Source organism: Amia ocellicauda, chromosome 19 (genome assembly GCF_036373705.1).
Source record: "Amia ocellicauda isolate fAmiCal2 chromosome 19, fAmiCal2.hap1, whole genome shotgun sequence".
In the NCBI taxonomy this organism is placed as follows: Eukaryota; Metazoa; Chordata; class Actinopteri; order Amiiformes; family Amiidae; genus Amia; species Amia ocellicauda.
Genome location: NC_089868.1, coordinates 2125972 through 2144292, shown reverse-complemented (window position 1 = coordinate 2144292; position 18321 = coordinate 2125972).

Below are 18321 nucleotides of genomic sequence, written 5' to 3'. Positions count from 1 at the left end.
GGAGTTCGACACCATTCAAGCTATTGCGACCCTACTAAGCCTGCACTTACCGCTGTTTTCACTAACACACTTCGGGTGAACCGTTGCGCATGAACAGATGACGAATAAATGGCCTTACACTAGTATCCCACAGCACCAGCTTCGTCTGTAGAAAAACAAAGGTTCCTCTCCCTGCTGCAGGATACCCACATCACACTTGACTCGCAGACCTTTACTGCGCCCTCTTGCTTGACGTGGGCCGTGCTCCCAGAAGCGCTGTAACATACATGTGCACTTGCGTGCAAAAGTATTCGGTATTACATTTATTTGACGTGTTCATTGCTTGAATATACTTTAAAAGCTAATACACTCCTCTCCATGCTCACCAACAACAATGTTGGCGACGATGACGGCTAAAGTAAGGAGAAATAGAAATGCCACTTCCATTCACTCCAATTACTATTGTTGTTATTATTACAAGGGAAAACTATGACCCTTGGTCATCAGTGTCTTGGGCGGACAGTTATGTCATTTAACAACATCCAAGATACCCGAGCCATCGGTCAGTCAGCACCGCTAGATGGCGGCAGTCAGACACTCATGCAATGTTTGAAGGAGAAAGTGTTCAAATAGAGGAGCGCACAACTCTCTACGTGGCACCGATGTTAACTAGTTTTCACAGAAACCTGTGCTATGTGGCTCGTTGGTCTAGGGGTATGATTCAAAGGGTTCAAATCCCGGACGAGCCCTTTGTTTTAGTCTTCTCTCATTCATTTTCATTTTGACAGGGTACTTTTGCCAACATGAAAAACATTTCCTTCATGTATCATGACTTCATTATGGTAATATCTCATTTCGTATGTTTCCAAATAGGCCTCTTAACAATCATCTACAAGCCTACATATACCAGCATGATTTCATACAATGTGCACAATATGTAGTCCATGTCTGTCTCTCTGTCTCTCTAGATATATGTTTATAATTGAGTTGATGATAGTTGCATCTGTGCGCCAAACTGTGTCTGAGCAGCAGACTGTAACTTGAAATAATTGCATGAAAATGTCTGTATCTTCTTAATTTTATGCAGGTTAGTTCAGCTAGTAAGAAAGGTCACTATCTTTTTTTTATCTTTTTCTGTAACTAAACCATTCAGTCTTTCTACATGATGCCATAAATCCAACATTTCCCCAATTCGCTCCCTGCGAGAAGACAATGCGGTGTGCAATGAAAGTGATAGCCTGTCACTTGGCACTTCAGTTCTGCGTACCACCAAGTCTTATTAGACTCCTTAGTTCTAACTGCAAGTTCCCTGCCATGTCCATGAAAGGGGATTGAGTCCGTATTGAACCATTATCTAAAACACAAAACTATGAGAAAGCTTTCGTGATCTATTGGTGCGCATCGCTACCTTCCGAGTAGTGGCCAGTACTACTACTACTAAAGGTAATTATACTAAGGAACGAATGAACGAAAGAGAGAGTATCATTACTCAGTACACTTAGAGGCTATGTGTGTACTAGTAACTTGTTACTTGATTTAAGTCACGAAAAGTACCATCCAACGTCAGCCCCATCCTATGTAATGTGTGATGTCCAGAGCCGGCCCTAGCCATTTGGGGGCCATATGCGAGATTTGATAGTAGCCCCAAAACCATCCCCCCTCTCGATGAAAAACATTTTAGTGGTGCCCATGTTTATGGCGTATAGAGAATGTTTAGTTAAAACTAAAATAAACACAAACATTTAAATAATGCACATCACAGAACATGTATTGCACTTTAACATACACTGTACTTGTTGAAGAAATTGATGTAATAATCAATACAAATGTAAATAGTGCACTATGCATATTGAAATCAGAGCAATAACTAATAAACTGTTTAGGTAAAATAACATCCACACCAAAAATACTCAATACTGAAAATACTATAGTGCACAAAAAACTGAATTTAAATAATACAATTCTATCAAAAATCATTAGCTGACAACTGGCAAACTACTGCAGTACTTAACTACTAGCTGATCATTATCATCATTTGGATGGCAACTGGCAGTAGGCTAGCTAGCAAAGTGAGCTGGATTATTACTTTATAATGATATATAATTTATAAAGACATGTAAATTCCTCACAAAGTTATGACTTAAAGTCCCACTGCTTGGAATTTAGAAAACACAGAACATCACTAAAGTTCCCCTGACATTATCTTTATAAACTCCACCACAATATACATTATATCCATCATATTTACATTACATTTAGCATACATATCCCTGACGCGTGTATTGACCTCACTGGAGACAATATGCTCGAGTCACAGATTAAATGCCCCTCTCCCTCTCGGGTTTACATGGTCTTAGTTTATTGCACTAGAGACGAGTTGTTTACCCGCAGCACTGCACAGGGCAAAGGACTGTCTTGTGCATTGCGCCTTGTTTAATACTTTGTTTTAATGATCTTACCGAGTGGTTTTTTACGTCACTGGTGGGGCTACAAAGCCATGAATCGAAGTGTTTTATCAAGTTAGGATTAAAACACGATGTACAGTACTGAACAGTGTACAACAGACCCACAACAATTTAGAGAGCATAATGATAAAGGAAACCACTGATCCGCATTAACCATGAAACGTCCATCAGCAATGTACTTTACCTTGAAACCCACAATAAATGGACCAGACCGTTACCTTGCACTTTTAAAATGCGTCCATTTCGGGAATGTTACATGGATACCATCATCTCAGACATTAGATTTTGCACGTAAACTGTGGGCTTAGATCGTGGAAAATTGTGCAAGTTTTCAAAATTTCTACGCCATTTACTGGTGTTCTTGGGATGCTCCTTCTGTGTGACCGTATACCTCGAGTAAACGTTTACTGCTTGAGCAAGTGGGTTGAAATGACGTGTGTAAGCCGAAAGCCAGTAATGTATTTTGATACCAGACATTACAGCTTTCATGACCAGGGGCGCAGCGAGGATTTCAGGGCCCCATGAAAGTAAAAAAGGTAGTTACCGAAATGTGACCCATCGGGAGGATAGCTAAACCCGGGGGTTATGCCTGTGAGGAGAGGTTGAGGGGTGGATGAGGAAGCTCGCCACTTGATAGGTCCGGTCGTTGAGGTAGGAGGAGAAACAAGTGAGAGCAGTCCCAGAGATTCCAAGGTCAGCGAGGCAGGAGAGGAGGATGGAGTGATCGACGGTGTCAAATGTTGCGGAGAGACCAAGGAGGATGAGGATTGAGGAGAGGGAGGCTGCCCGAGCACAGTTGAGGGAGTCAGTGACTGCCAGGACAGCAGTCTCAGTGGTGTGAGCGGTGTTTGGAAGGCGGATTGCAGAGGATCAAGAAGTGAGAGATGGGAAAGGAATGCAGAGAGCTGACAGTGGACCGCACGCTCGAGGGTCTTTGAGAGGAAGGGGAGTAGGGCGACAGGGCAGAGACAGGTGCCTCTGAGGAGAGGTGGGGTCAAGGGTAGGTTTCTTGAGGAGTGGGATGACCGCAGCTTGTTTAAATGCAAGAGGGGAAACAGCCAGAGAGGAGTGAGGAGTTGAGGAGGGAGGAGAAGAAGGGGAGTTGAAATGGAGCAGACGCTTGCAGGAGGCGAGTAGAGAGAGGGTCCAGGGGACATATTATGGGTTTGTGACCTAGGAGGAGAGAGGAAAGTTCAGAGTCTGAGAGAGGAGAGAATGAAGAAATGGAAGCTTGATCGGTGGGAGACTTGGGCAGGGTGGGAGTGGAGAGGAGACTGTTGAAGAGCTTGTGGATGTCTGTGATCTTGTAGAAGAATGAGGCAAAATGATGAGGTGAGATGAGATGAGGGAGGAGGGGGGAGATGAGAGAGAAGGTGGAGTAAAGCTTGCAGGGGTTGTGGACAGTGGATTCAAAGAATGACTGGAAGTAAGACTGAGGTGAGCGAGGAGGGGAATGTGGGCAGTAGAGAGTGGTAGAGTGCGAGGGTCGCTGGGAGTTTGGATCTCTTCCACTTGTGCTCAGTGGTGCGCAGACTGGATCAGGTTGAGCGGAGAACAGAAGAGATCCAAGGCTGAGGAGGGGAGGGACGGACAGAACGAGACGGTGTAAATGAAGAACTTTTTCCTGAAATCAGGAGCGATTCAAACTTCCGGTTTGAAATAGCTGTAGAACTGTCGCTATTTCGGTTGGAATTTCATGAATAAATTAATATAGGGACAACCTATGGACTGCCTACAAGACGCACAATCCCAAGAAAAAGGGAGCAAAGTCGATCCACGAATTGTTTATGAAGGCAAAAAAAAAATAGGCAATTAACCAATCGTGAAGCATGAACCGATTCCAAAGTACAACAACCCTGCTAGCACATTGCCTCAATGCTGTAGCAATATAAATTATATTGCTACAATGTTATTGGCAATGTTGTGTGTTAGCAGGGAATACCTGTACAGTTTTTTTCCAACAATCTGCAAAGTTAAATACTGGTGCTGAAAAATTAGGTACTAATAAAACAGAAGTATTTGGCACACACAAGTAATGTGTGTTGGTTCGGCAGTTACTGCTCTCAGGAAGGTAATGTGACTGCCTCCCGTCTCCCCAAAGCTCCCGTCATTGATGAAGCAGGCGTGACCGCACCTTCCCAAGCTCTTCACTATGACTTCACATCTTGTCGCTATTAAAATCTAGGATGTGTCACAGAGTGGAAGTTATACAGTACCACTGGGGGGTAAAACTTATGGAAGCACGACTACACCACCTAGCGGTTGTCTACAGCCGCTAGGACCCATTGGGAGGTTGTCGATTGCCCAAATATGCCCATTTTGCATTTACTACCTCTCAATTCTCCCTTCGATTTAGGTTATTTAAATTGGGGAATCTCAAGCCAGGAGCACACCACAGACCACACAAGACAGGTATACAATTAACTGGATTACAAATCTCTAATATAAAATCCATCAGACTTCCTCTTTATGTTAAAAAGACAAAAAAGTTCAAACTAAAAAATGCATTCGTGGAGGGTTCTGTTGGTCTCCTCCGGCAGCACCAGGAGCTGGAATGGGGCAGGCAATAGTCCACGTGTCCTAGTACAAAGTAATGAGGGGCTCCGACAAAAATTCAGCTTCTGCTCTGGTCCGGGTTTGGCAATACAAAGAAATTACAATGTCCATGTACAGTCCAAGAAAACAATGGCCGAGTAAAAAAAAAAAAAAACAGGTTGTTTGTTGTTATCCTTTGAAACACTACTGTAGTTCAAAAAGCCTGTACGCTATCCCTTCTCTGGACATTCTCGCTAGCGTTGCAGAGGTCGCCTCAGCTCTCCTCTGGGTCTCTTAGCCCTTTCCATTACTTGTCCATCAAGTCCTTCGTTCCCCTTTGGCTCCACGTTTCGTTCCCGTTGCTCTGCAATCCCGTCCCCCCCAGCTCCACCCCGGGAGCATTTTATCTCCAGCCTAACAGGTGCTCCTCATGGTCAATTATTGAATTTCGTAGAACCTGGCGAATAAGCGGGTACTCTCATGAATGCGTGATTAGCCATGTGTATATTTAAATCAATCAATCGTAAATAAAACTCGTGCATTTCCGTGAAGTGGGGCGGGACATTCAAAGTAAACAAACGTGATTTTAATGGGAATAATGTGATAATATAAGAGGTTTAAAGTGAATTAATAAAACAAAACAAAAAGCAATCAAAAACACACAAAACAAATACCAAAATAGGCTAACGCCCATTGCTAGTGATGCAGTAAAGGGACACTGTTTGGAATGAATGAGAATTGTGCATTCTTACCGATGCCCCACAACGATCACACCTTTTGATCGATCAGCTATTTAACTCTTTCATCAACCTCCATTACCTATAACATAATTCTGAGAAATATACCTTTTCTTTCAAGTGTGCTGCAGGAAACATCCACTTATTTATAATTCGTTTTATGTCACTTGTTTGCTGCAAGAAAGGCAAGGCGGTAAGGCTGTAGAACACTGCTACATTATGCATCTTGCACTATGGTGTCGGTAATATAGTTTTTTCGTGCAATACTTATTTATATTGTATTCATAATTCGTTTTGTCACTTGTTTCTTGCATACTGTTTTTATTTTGTGTGTTTTTTTCTTGTTTCAAACATAAAGAAAATCTAAGACATGAAGCTATGCAGTTTCTGTGTAAGTGTATGAACACAATGATCGGTGGTGGAATTGGCTGCGATGCAAGGGGACCAGCTAAAATCTTGCCTAGGGCATCAAATTGGTCAGGGCCGGCCCAGGGCGGAATGACTGATGTGAGTAGATAGTAGGTTTTTTTTGGGCGCGGCCTATTTTGTTATGACGTATGCCCTAAGCTTATTAATATTCCTACGTCATAATCGGGGGGCGTGATTTTAGAGTTATTTCCTTAATTATTCCTACGTCATATCCGTCAGAAAGTGTACACCCCTAAAACCCTGAACAACAAGGCCCCCCATAACCGGTTGTTCTTGTTGGTCAACTGTAGAGTGTGAATGGGTCGGCTCTTCCTGTAGCGGTTGGGGGTCTTTTTTAAATATACATGTAAGGGGCCCAGGTCTTAACAATGCCATTTTGAATAGTGCGTTTATCATATTCACACTGTCTCTGTCTCTGTCTCTGTCTGTCTCTCTCTCTCTGTCTCTCTCGCCCAAGCATTTTATAAGATCAACAAGTTCTGTTGTCTGTAATGGTCCCAGGTCTTAACAATGCCATTTTGAATAGTGCGTTTATCATATTCACACTGGCTCTGTCTCTGTCTGTCTCTATATCTCTCTCTCTCGCCCAATCATTTTATAAGATCAACAAGTTCTGTTGTCTGTAATGGTCACAGGTCCTAACAATTCCTGTTATGCATAGGGTACTTATGTTAACCCCAATGTATATGGCTCTGTCTCTCCCCTCAAATTTAATTAAAAATAAAATTAAAAAAAAGAGGGTGTGTGTGTGTGTGGGTGTTTGTGGGTATAGGTTAATTGTATTTGTAAAAAAAAAAAAAAAAAAAAAAAAAGCTGTGGTTATATTTTATCTCACACATAATGTGTTCATTCGTTTCACTTAAATACATTCTAGGGTCTTAAAGCTCATAAGAGGTAGACTTAAGATAAGGATATGTTTTTAAGGTATTTTAGCAGGCTCAATCCCTGATGATAAGGAATCATTTAAAAAATAAAAACAACTGATCACTCAATGCTAAATAGATCACAACACTCAAGGCTAAATCACTCACACCACGGGGGACGGGGGTGGGCTCAGACAAACGTAGGCATGGCGTGTGGTCTCAAAACATTCAGAATACTTTTAAACTATATAATTTATAAGCTTTGTAAAATAAACCCAAATATCTCTTTTGTGGGGATAAACGCTGTTCTGAGTAGTTTGTGACTTGTTTAATACCAAACAAAGCATCGCTATTAAAAAAAAAAAAAAAAAAAAAAAAAACACTGTAAAAGCGCTACTTATTTTAGATCTTTATAGTTATTTTCTTGGCTCAGGTTGTTTTTTAGCGTGTATAAAGGCCTGAAATATTCTTAGTGTTTATTGACTATAGGTCTTGATGCTTAAAAATGTTTTTTTGAGAGACCAAAAGGTTCTAATAAAAGTTTAGAGTAGAGAGGAGAGAGATCGTCGCCATCTTGGTTTCTATTTGAAATTGATGCAGGGTCATTTTATTGGTTGGTTTTGATATGTTAATTGATAACAGGACGGCACAAAGGCCAGCCCAGAACAATGCCTTACAAGCAGATCCGGCATCCGGCCATCAGTATAAGTATGAAGGTCTGGTCTTCAGCTCGACAGACTCATACTGACCTTTCGATTTAAGCCTAAAGATCAACAATGTCCGGAAACAACATCAACGACTTCGATTTAAACGAGTTTTTAGGTAAGTCTTCAGATTATTTTCATTGACTCAGAGCGTGGGCATGTATTGTAAATAAGGTTATAACATCTGTTTTAAGTTCTGTAAAATTATTTTTCAGCCAGTCAACAGGAGTTAATTCCCAACGCTGAGGAGATCATCTGGAACAACGACGGTAAGATTTTTGTGTTTGCGCTCAAGGGTTCTTATGTATGGGTGTGTGGTTGTGTTTTGAAGCGGCTCAATAGAGTTATGAAAACGTTTTAATATATATTAATGGCGGTCTCTTTAATTACACAGAAACTATCGAAAGGCCTTTGATTAATGTCTCCGAGGATCAACCAAGAGAAGTGGTTGTCCCTAGACAGGCTGTCTGCCGACCGGGTAAGAACTAAACCCCTGTTTGTTTGTATAACGTTTCGGTAAGATGTTTGAGGCCCGTTTTGTTAATTTAAAAAAATATCCTTTCTAACAGTATTAAGAAACGTGGTTCGAGACAACGAAAGGCCTTCCACATCGAGGGATTGTTTCGTTTTACCTTCGAGAACCGTAACCTTTCAAGAATCTGAAAGGCCGTCAGCCCCTGTATCTGATAGCGGTGAGTATATATCTGCCGCTTGTAAGAGGTTAAAGCTTTTTATAAAGAGGGGTGGTTAAAGGTTAAACATGTCTCTTACCTTCACAGAAGTGCAAAAAGCTAAATCAGCTGAAAAACATAAGAAACGATTATTCTTTGCAGGTAAGTAAGATCTTTCAAACTTTAATGTTTTTAAAAGGGTTTTGTTTGCCCGTTGAGGGCTAATATTTAAGCGAGGGGTGTCCATTTCCTGTAGGTCTTGGGGGTTCTGGGAAAGATCTTTAGAAGTCCGGACAGGTCTAGGCTTGTTTCTGGGGCATGTGTTTAGAAATGACCGATTGCCCGACCGTCTGGTTAGGAAGTAAAGCTGTCCGAAAGGTTTTAGTAAGTTGTTTGGCTTATCTCCCGCAATTATACTTCTGTTTTAAAGTGGCTGTAGGAAAAGGCTTGAAGGTGTTCATTGTATTTAATATTTAAACAGATCGTGAAAACGTTTGTGAAACAGGAAGTCCCGGGATCAGGAAGCGTTTACACTTGGAAGGTTCGTTTAAAAATGAAATGTGGTGTGTGTGTGTATAAAAAGTGTTTTATTAACAATATTACATTTAAGAAACAGTTTATTTACAGAGGCTTCTCTGTTTTACATTTATTATCAAGTCCTAATAAATATATTGTCTGTAAATAATAAGGCGTTGTAGTGAATGTCTAAGCCTATTTTCAAAGGTCTAAAAAAGCTAAAGGTTTTGAAGGTCCTGGACATGTTGTTTTAAGTTTGATTTCTGTCGCCGTTTAAAGATGTAAATGTAATGTATATTTTTATTCTTCCCAAGACTCTTGGGATAGTCATTCTGTGGATGAGCTATTGAGGACAATTACCCCGTCTAAGTGGGATCAAACATCTTCCCCGGAGAGATCACCGAGAGGATCCCCCACGGTGGTCTTGGAGACCCCCCAACATCTACTCAGGCCACAGCCTTCTGGGGGTAATTCAACAATCCAGATTCAGCCCGCCGCATTGTCGGGCGGAACAAATACAGGCAACCAACAACCTCAGGGGTCGCCGTCAGTCAGGGTTGACACACCACCCAACGACGGACTGGTTTCAACATCGTCCCCCCAGCCCCGTTTCTTGGCTACAGAAACGCTGAACAGTACACCGCGATTGGCCAGGGTGTCACCGCAAAGGCCTTCTTGGTCTCCGTCCGTGAGTATACGCTCGCTCCCTGCCTCCTTCGACCGAGATTTACCGGAGCGACCATCCTTTGCAGCTGAGCCAGGACACCATCCCCCGGAGCTACTTCCTGAAGGTCGGCATGAGTTGCTACATACCTTGTTACTAAATCAAAGACTTGTGTTAGTGGGGCAAAACCTTGTGATAGAGAGTCAAAACACCCTTATTAATACCCTTACTAACGAATTGTACCGTATTTAATGTTTTAATAGATACAAAACGCCTTACTATTGTGGGTTGTTGGAAAAATAAAAAATAAAAAAAAATGTCCGGACTTGGTAAAAGAACTCACAAACTAAAGGATTATGAACAAGTTAGGGCCCCAAAAAGACCTTCCCGAGAGAACACCCCCGGCCCTGTTGTGAACTCCTCTGATGTCCCAATGAACCAGGAACTATTACAAATGATAAATGATTTAAATAACCCCCAATCACCACCGATAGAATGTGAATTACCAGACTTACCGGTGAACCCCGACCTGTTACAGATGGTCAATGATCTAAATAACCACCTCCCAACGGTAGCGCTTATAGAGGTTCAACCCCTAGTTCACCCCGATTTGTTTGAAATGGTGGAGGCTTTGGAGACGCTACCCCGACCAAATTCTGCCCCTATTATAAATGATTTGAGACCATTAGAACACAGTACGGCGGCAGAAGCAGCCGTCACTATAGAGGAGGGTCTTGACATTAACCGGGTGGATATCTTTGAAGGACTTTTACAGGCTTTAAATGAGCCTCCTCAAAAAGGGGGTTTTGTAGATGTCAGCGGTGGGGGTGTTCGGAATGTGGAGGGTTCTGAGACTGATAAGGCTGTGGATGACATGCTCTGTGAGAATGTAGGGGTTGAAGGCTTTGTTCAAAATGATGATGTGTCCAAGAGTACCAGTGATCCCGTGATTATAGATAGACCGGCCTATAACAATTTTGAAATGATTCAGCGTTTTAATTTTGCAGAACTTTTAAATTGTGACAATTATGCAGAAATATTTGTCAACATACACGAGGCCTTGCAAAACATGCTTGAACAGGTTGCTGAAAGGGTCAGACCTCGAGATGTTGTACAGTTAGAACTCAGAGGGGATGATTTGTTTAGCAACCTATCTGTAATGCTGAGTGGAGATAATTTAGATGTTGATGAATTTCTGGCTAAAATCGAAGCGTTATTGCAAAGTAACGCATCCATCTTAGCTGATGAAAGTCTGTCTCTGGTAATGAATGTGGTTCGTAACCCTGAGGGTGGGGCGCTTAGAAGACTGTCGAAATGCTTGAAGAACGACATAATTAGGAACAAGCTCAGGCAATTAGTGGTGAGTTCCAATGGTGACAATAAGCTCTGTTTTGCTTACAGTTTAATAAAACTACTCACCCCCGACATGCCTGAACCCCAAGCTATGCAAGAGGCTTTAATGCTTCATCAGAGGGCCGGCTTAAACTCTCAACAGATGGTTGCCTTTTCAGACATTGCCATGTTTGAGGAGTTGTTGTCTTTAAAAATTGTTGTGTGGTACCGTTGTGAGGTAAAGGAAGTATTTGTGAAATTTCAGACACATCCTGAAACCCATACACAGACACTGTTTCTCTTCCTAAGTGATAGTCATTACTTTGGAATAAAGAGTTTGACGGCTTTTTTGGGTTGTTCGTATGTTTGTCATTGGTGTTATAAGGCCTTCAATGATAAGCTTAAGCACCGCTGTGACGGTTACTGTAACGTCTGTTTCAATCCGCAATGTCGTAAGGGTTTGGCCCCTACCATTCGATGTAAAGATTGCTTAAGGATTTGTCTCTCCGCGTTCTGTTTTTCCGAACATAAGGTGCAGAGGGCCGCTGCTGAGGGGGTTAAAAAACGGAGTTATTGTGATCAAACTAAATATTGCCCGCAGTGTTGCCTCCAGTACCGTTTTCATGAGGTTAAACCACACAAATGTCTGGAACCGAGATGTAGGATCTGTAATGCGGATTTAACCCCGGGGTCTGAACACCAGTGCTTTATTCAGCCGGTTAAAAAGGAGCCGCCGCACAACCGGTATGTCTTTTTTGATTTTGAATGCCGGCAAGAAAACGGGGTCCATGTTGCTAATTATATACACTGTATTGACATGTTGGATTGTGAGTGGTCAGCTAGCTAGTCCAAAATACCTCAATTACACATTTATTGCCCACAATGCTAAGGGTTATGATTCTTACATATTGATGAAGTATCTGGTGGAAAATGGGGTGACCCCAAAAATAATAGCTCAGGGTAGCAAGATCATGTGTTTCACCGACGAGGCTTTCAACCAACGTTACATAGACTCGTTAAATTTCCTCCCCATGAAATTGAGCGCTTTGCCTAAAGCTCTGGGTTTTGAGGCTCAGAAGAAAGGTTGGTTCTGCCATTTTTTTAATACTAAGGACACTCAAAATTATCGAGGGTCCTACCCGCCCGCCTCTTATTATGGGGTTGATACTATGATGTCTCATGAGAGGGAGGAATTCTTTAAATGGTACAATACGGTTAAGGGAGGTGTTTTTGATTTCCGAGAAGAGATGGCCGCTTATTGTAAAAATGATGTGGTGATCCTTAAAGAAGCCTGTTTGCGTTTCCGCGCCGAGGTTATCAACACGTCGGGTCTCGACCCTTTGCAAAGTGTGACCATAGCGTCTCTCTGCATGAAAATGTATCGATCCAATTTCTTGCAGAAAAACACTATAGCGGTCACCACTTCTGACAACTATCGTGCTAGACAAAAGAACTTTTCGACTGTCTCCATACAGTGGCTGGAATATCGGAGTGCCCGGGATAACATCTTCATCAGACATGCTTTAAATCAAGGGGAAGTCAAAATGGGTCCTTACTACTTAGACGGTTTTAGCGACGTGTCCGGGCGGCGTACCGCTTATGAGTTTGCTGTTTGTATTTACCAGGGCTGTCCTCAGTGCTTCGACCCAAACACCTTTAACCCCGTAACACAAAAACTCTGCGGTGATATGTACTATGATTTCCAGGAACGAATTGAAACTTTAAAAAACACCTATGGTTTGAATGTACTGGTGATTTGGGAACACGCGTGGACGACCCTGAAGCAACAGGATGTGGGGGTACAACGGTTTATGGAAACCTTGGACTTTCCTGAACGTCTAGAGCCCAGGGATGCGTTATTTGGGGGTCGTACCAACGCCCTCTGTTTACATTATGAGGTAAAGGAGGGTGAGAGAGTAGATTACTATGATTTCACCAGTCTGTACCCTTATGTCAACAAGACCAAAATGTACCCGGTGGGGCATCCAACCATTGTTTATCGTGACTTTCTCGAAATCGGACAGTACTTTGGTTTGATCAAAGTCAGCATGTACCCTCCTCGCGAGCTGTTCTTACCCGTGTTGCCTTACAGGTGTTCGGGAAAATTGATGTTCCCTCTGTGTAGAACGTGTGTGGAAACTGAAAATCAAAATACCTCTTGTCTGCACAGTGATGACGAGAGAGCGCTGACGGGTGTCTGGTGTAGCATTGAGCTTGACAAGGCGGTGGAGAAAGGTTACAGAGTCGGTAAGGTGTATGAGGTTTGGCATTTTTCTGAAAAATCTGATACTCTTTTTGCTGAGTACATTATGACCCATCTGAAAGGGAAACAGGAGGCATCGGGCTATCCCTCATGGTGTGTTGACTCCGCTGCCAAAGAGCGGTACGTTCAGCAATATTTTGAAAAGGAAGGGATCCGTCTAGAGCCGGGGAACATAACTGTAAACCCCGCCAAGAGACAAATGTCCAAACTGATTTTAAACAGTCTGTGGGGTAAGTTTGGGGAAAGAAATAACCGTCTAAACACAACCTTGATTAAAACCCCTGAACAGTTTATAGAATTTATGTTTTCCAAACAACATGCAGTATCACACTTTCAATTCTTAAATGACCACGTGGCACAGGTCCAGTGGAGGGCCCCTAAAGATTTCCCCACCAAACAGGGAAACGTTAATGTTTTCATAGCGGTTTTTACCACGGCTTACGCCCGGCTTGAACTGTACAACTTAATGGATCAGCTGCAGGAACGCACGCTCTATCATGATACTGACTCTGTAATCTTTGTCACCAGGCCAGGGGATTGGGTCCCTCCCCTCGGGGACTACCTTGGGGAGTTAACGAGTGAGCTAGATCCTCAGGACCACATAGTTGAGTTTGTTTCAGGGGGTCCTAAGACTTACGCATACAGAACGGCTGCGGGTAAGACCTGTATGAAAGTTAAGGGTTTCACTCTGAACCATTGTAACAACAAGCTCATTAACATCAAGTCTCTGACGACCCTGGTACAAAGTTTTGTAACCGAGAAAGACGCGCCTCCTCGCGAGATTATTACAGCCGGAAATCAGATCTATCGCAATAAAAAGGGGTACACATTGGAAAATAGATCACTAAACAAACGGTTCAGGGTGGTGTACAATAAAAGAGTGTTGAAGACTGATTATACCACTCTGCCTTATGGATATTAGCGGTGGTTTTGATAACAGACTTCAACACCCTTTCTCCTGTATTATAGCCGGTCCCTCCAATTCGGGTAAGAGCTATCTTATAAAGAACATCATAGAAGATGTGGACGCAACCGTGTCCCAAGCTCTTGACAACATAGTGTGGTGTTACTCTTGCTGGCAACCTCTCTACGATGATTTGGCATCAAAAAAAAATAATCTGAAATTTGTGCAAGGTCTCCCCGCCTCGTTGTGTGACGATGACCTGTTCCCGCCCGGACAAACTAATCTAGTGATCCTTGATGACCTGATGGAGCAGGCCGGTGACAACAGTGAAGTGGAAAAAGCTTTACAAAAGTACACTCATCATAGGAATTTAAGTATTATTTATTTAGTTCAAAATCTATTTTTTCAAGGTAAAAAAAGCCGCACTATTAATTTAAATGCCAATTATATAATTCTTTTTAAAAACCCCAGAGATAAACTACAGGTCACCGTCTTGGCTCGTCAAATGTACCCTAACCAGACCAAATTCTTTTTGGAGGCATTTGAGGATGCCACCAAAAAACCCTACGGGTACTTGATTGTGGACTTAAAAGCACAAACCCCAGAAGACTTTCGCCTCAGAACAGGTTTGTGCCCGCCCGATTGGCCGGCAGTGTATGTGCTAAAGAAAAGGAAATAAATAAGAATGTCTGTTCGGATTAAAAGAAATCTGCCACTTTTGCAAATGTTATTTGAGGGGAGCCCGTGCCATAGGAAAGCTGTGCTGGCAGGGGCCCCCTCGGATTTGATCGAGACCCTGTGTGAAATAGCTTTTAACATCTTACGCGGTAATATACCCCTAACCCCTTCTCAACATTCTAAACTCAAAAAACAAAAAGCGGTTATCAAGATCATCGCTAATAAGAAGTATTCTATTAAAAGAAAAAGAAAGAAGATTAATCAAACCGGAGGTTTTATAGGACCGCTGTTGAGCATAGCCGTGCCTTTCCTAACCAGTCTTCTAGCTTCCAGAGTGGGTTAATAATGGAATATGCTCAGAAAATGTTTTTGATCCCTCAGGAGCAGCTTGAGAAACTGAGAAAAAATGTTGTCGGGCCAGAGCCCATTAGACAAACGGCCGAAAACAACCTGGACTCTGAAATGAAAGCTATACTGGCCAGGGCCGATTTAAATCAGTATTCCAAAGCCCAGATGTATAGCAACACGTTACAGCTCTACCTCGGTCTGGTTAGACAGGGTGAAAAAGATCAAAACATTTTAACTTTAACCATGGCCTCTCAAGAAAATGGTTCTGGGACTGATGCGGGGGGTACGGTTGATAAAGATGTTGCGGTGCCCGAACCTGTTGAGAGTTCAGAGGGAGATGTTGTAACGGATGTTTTGAGAAACATGCCGGCCAGAAGCAAAAGACATGCAGAATATATTCTGCACAAAATGGTTCAGAAACCGCGGGTAACGACTTGGAATGAACAGGGTGAATTTGTTTTTAAAGGACAACTGCTCAAAGGTTCACACATGTTTGATTTGTTGAAGAGTGTCACTAGCACTAATAAGGTACCCGATAGTCGCCGACCTGTAGGCTGGAATGCTTTCCTACAGGCGATGGCCTGTCTGAACATACCCCAATCAACAGTCCCTAACCAGGAAACGCGACAAAAAATCCGTCTGTGTAAAGAGGTGGTGACTGATCTGACGCCGATATCTCATTACTCTGACCGTGTTGAGCAACCCTCCTCAGGATCTATCCATCGTTGGGAAGCTTATTAATCTCATGTTTTTATTTGTCTCCCCTGTAAATAAGGAACCGACAAACCATTTTTTTATTTTTATTTTTTATTTTCAAATGTTGTACATTTATTTATAACATAACCCTGCTTTGTATAAGATTTGTGCTGAATAAAAACAAAACTAATGATTCAAAGGCTGTTTTCATTATTTTTTCACTTTAACACGCATGACATCTTTTAAAATCCTCACAAGAACACCCCATCTGTATACATGGCTGGCTAGGGTCGTAAGTAATTGTGTTATAAGGGGGGGTCCACAGTGTCCTGACAAACTCTGCCACTTTTTTATCATTTTGGCCTAAATCCTCACTGTACAAGGACATAATATCGGGGTATGACCTTCCTTTAGATCTATGATATAAGAAAAACACACAGTGTTGACCACAAGTGAAGGTCTGAAGACTTTGTACTTGACGACCGCTGTAAATGGTTTCTTGACAGTTGTTGAGCAGAAAGTTATTGATCTTCCGAGGGAAAGGTCTGAAATCCGGGGGGTTTCCATAGGAATCAAAAAATTCCCCACGGCGGTCCTCCCTTAGATAAATAGCCAGCCAATGTTCTCCGGGCATATTTTTAGGGTGTGTGTTGATTATGTACATTGCAGGTAAATTCTTGATCTTAAATTTAGGCTGCTGGTCGCAGGCGTAGACTCCTTGAAACACTTTCCGTGAGCCGTCCAGGGCATTCATGATGTGGTTGAGCTCTCTGGTGTTCATTTTAATAATAATCATACAGAACGTTTCTCCTCTGATTCACCTCAATAATGTTGTCAAACACAGCATACACGACCATATTTACAGTGCGTGGTAGAGGCTGCTTGAAACGCATCTCCAAACGCATATTGCCCGTCTTCATCAGTGAAAAATGTTGTCCACACTCTTCGTCAGGGGTCAGGTTGAAACCGTACAGGGTGTAACCGCTGCAGTATTCCCGGCGATCGATCAGCAGAGGTTGATCCTTGAGATGGCGACCCGTAGCCAGTACTAGACTGTAATATTCACGAACCGCGTTGCCGTTTTCAAAGTCAGGTTGAAAAGGTCTGGATGGAACCTGCACACCATCGACGTACAGTGCTATAAATTCCGCGTTATAATGTTTAAAGTTAAAGGGGTTCTTGTTGTAAACCCCGGTAAATGCATCATTATCCACGAGACCTATAATAACCTGTTTTGGGAGCTGGCCTAGAAACAGATTTTCCTGGTTCATCACCCGTGTCCCTGCGGGGATACTGTGGACTTTCATATAGACTCTTTCGATCGGGTACTTGGCGTTTGCCGTCATTAAAGCCTGCGCATGTCCTAGTTTAACCGCCGGGGAGACGGATACTTTTTTCACAAACAGCGAGGCCGATAATATGGTCAGTTTATATTTTTCAGTATCAGGGGTCATCAGACAAAAAGCACTTTTACTACGGATCATTTTAATTTTAATGTCTACCCCGTTGAGCATGAGTTTTTCTTGGAAAAATATGTCTGCATGAATATGTCCCATTAGCTCAAAGGTCCTCCCTTCTGTTGAAAAGGCCGTTCTTTTTTGCAAACCCTTATTGAGTCCCTCTGGATCCTGGTCGTCCATAGCTTCCGGGGTGTCTTTGAAGAAAAGGCCGGGGCTGAACTGTTTGCTTAGGGTCTCCTCACTATAATTAAGGATACACTCCATCATGGCCCTATAGGGGTAAGTATTGCTGCTTTGACTAATGAGCCGATCTCCCAGGGTCACATCCACCTGTGAAAACATGGTGGCCACCGGGTAATTGATGACCCCAGCGTTGGCCGTCTTCTCGATTGCATCGCCATCCTCATCAGTCACTTTACAGTTCATTAAAATAAATGTGTTATTCAAATCAATATAATCCTCGCCATTGCCAGCTATAAAAAACTCCAGAGGGGCCGTATCTGAAATTGCGGAAAGAGGGGGTATCTCTACATATATGCTCTTATCTATACTCGTTTGAGTGTATGGAACTGTAAACAGATCCAGTTCTGATTTGACGCATTCTTCCGATAGACTGTGGACAAAAGACATTTTTAAAAGATGTATCCTGAGGCTCTATTTGTCTTTCTTTGAGACTTTCTTTTTGCAGGTTTTTTCTTGTGCTGCTTCCTTCTCCGAGTGTTTCCACGATATGTTGGAGAATGAGAGCTTCTTCGTTTTTTGTTAGCCACGGATCTTCGTCGCCCTGGTGGACACATACTGTTTCTTCTTTTACCCCCCCTCCTCGCCATTACCATGAGACCCGAACCCTCCTGCTGCTCATGGCTAGCTGCCCGGTTCATAACATTGGTGAACACGTCACTAACAATATTTTTAGCCGCTGATTTCAAGTGGGGTCTGGCTATAGCAAAGCCTCTCTTAAGCAGGGGTACGGCCATTCTAAAGAGACCACGAAAGAGTCCTCCTAGACCGGCTCCATACATTGTGGGGGCTCCTACAAAACCGGGCAAGCCGTTCCCGGCTTGCATCTTGTAATAA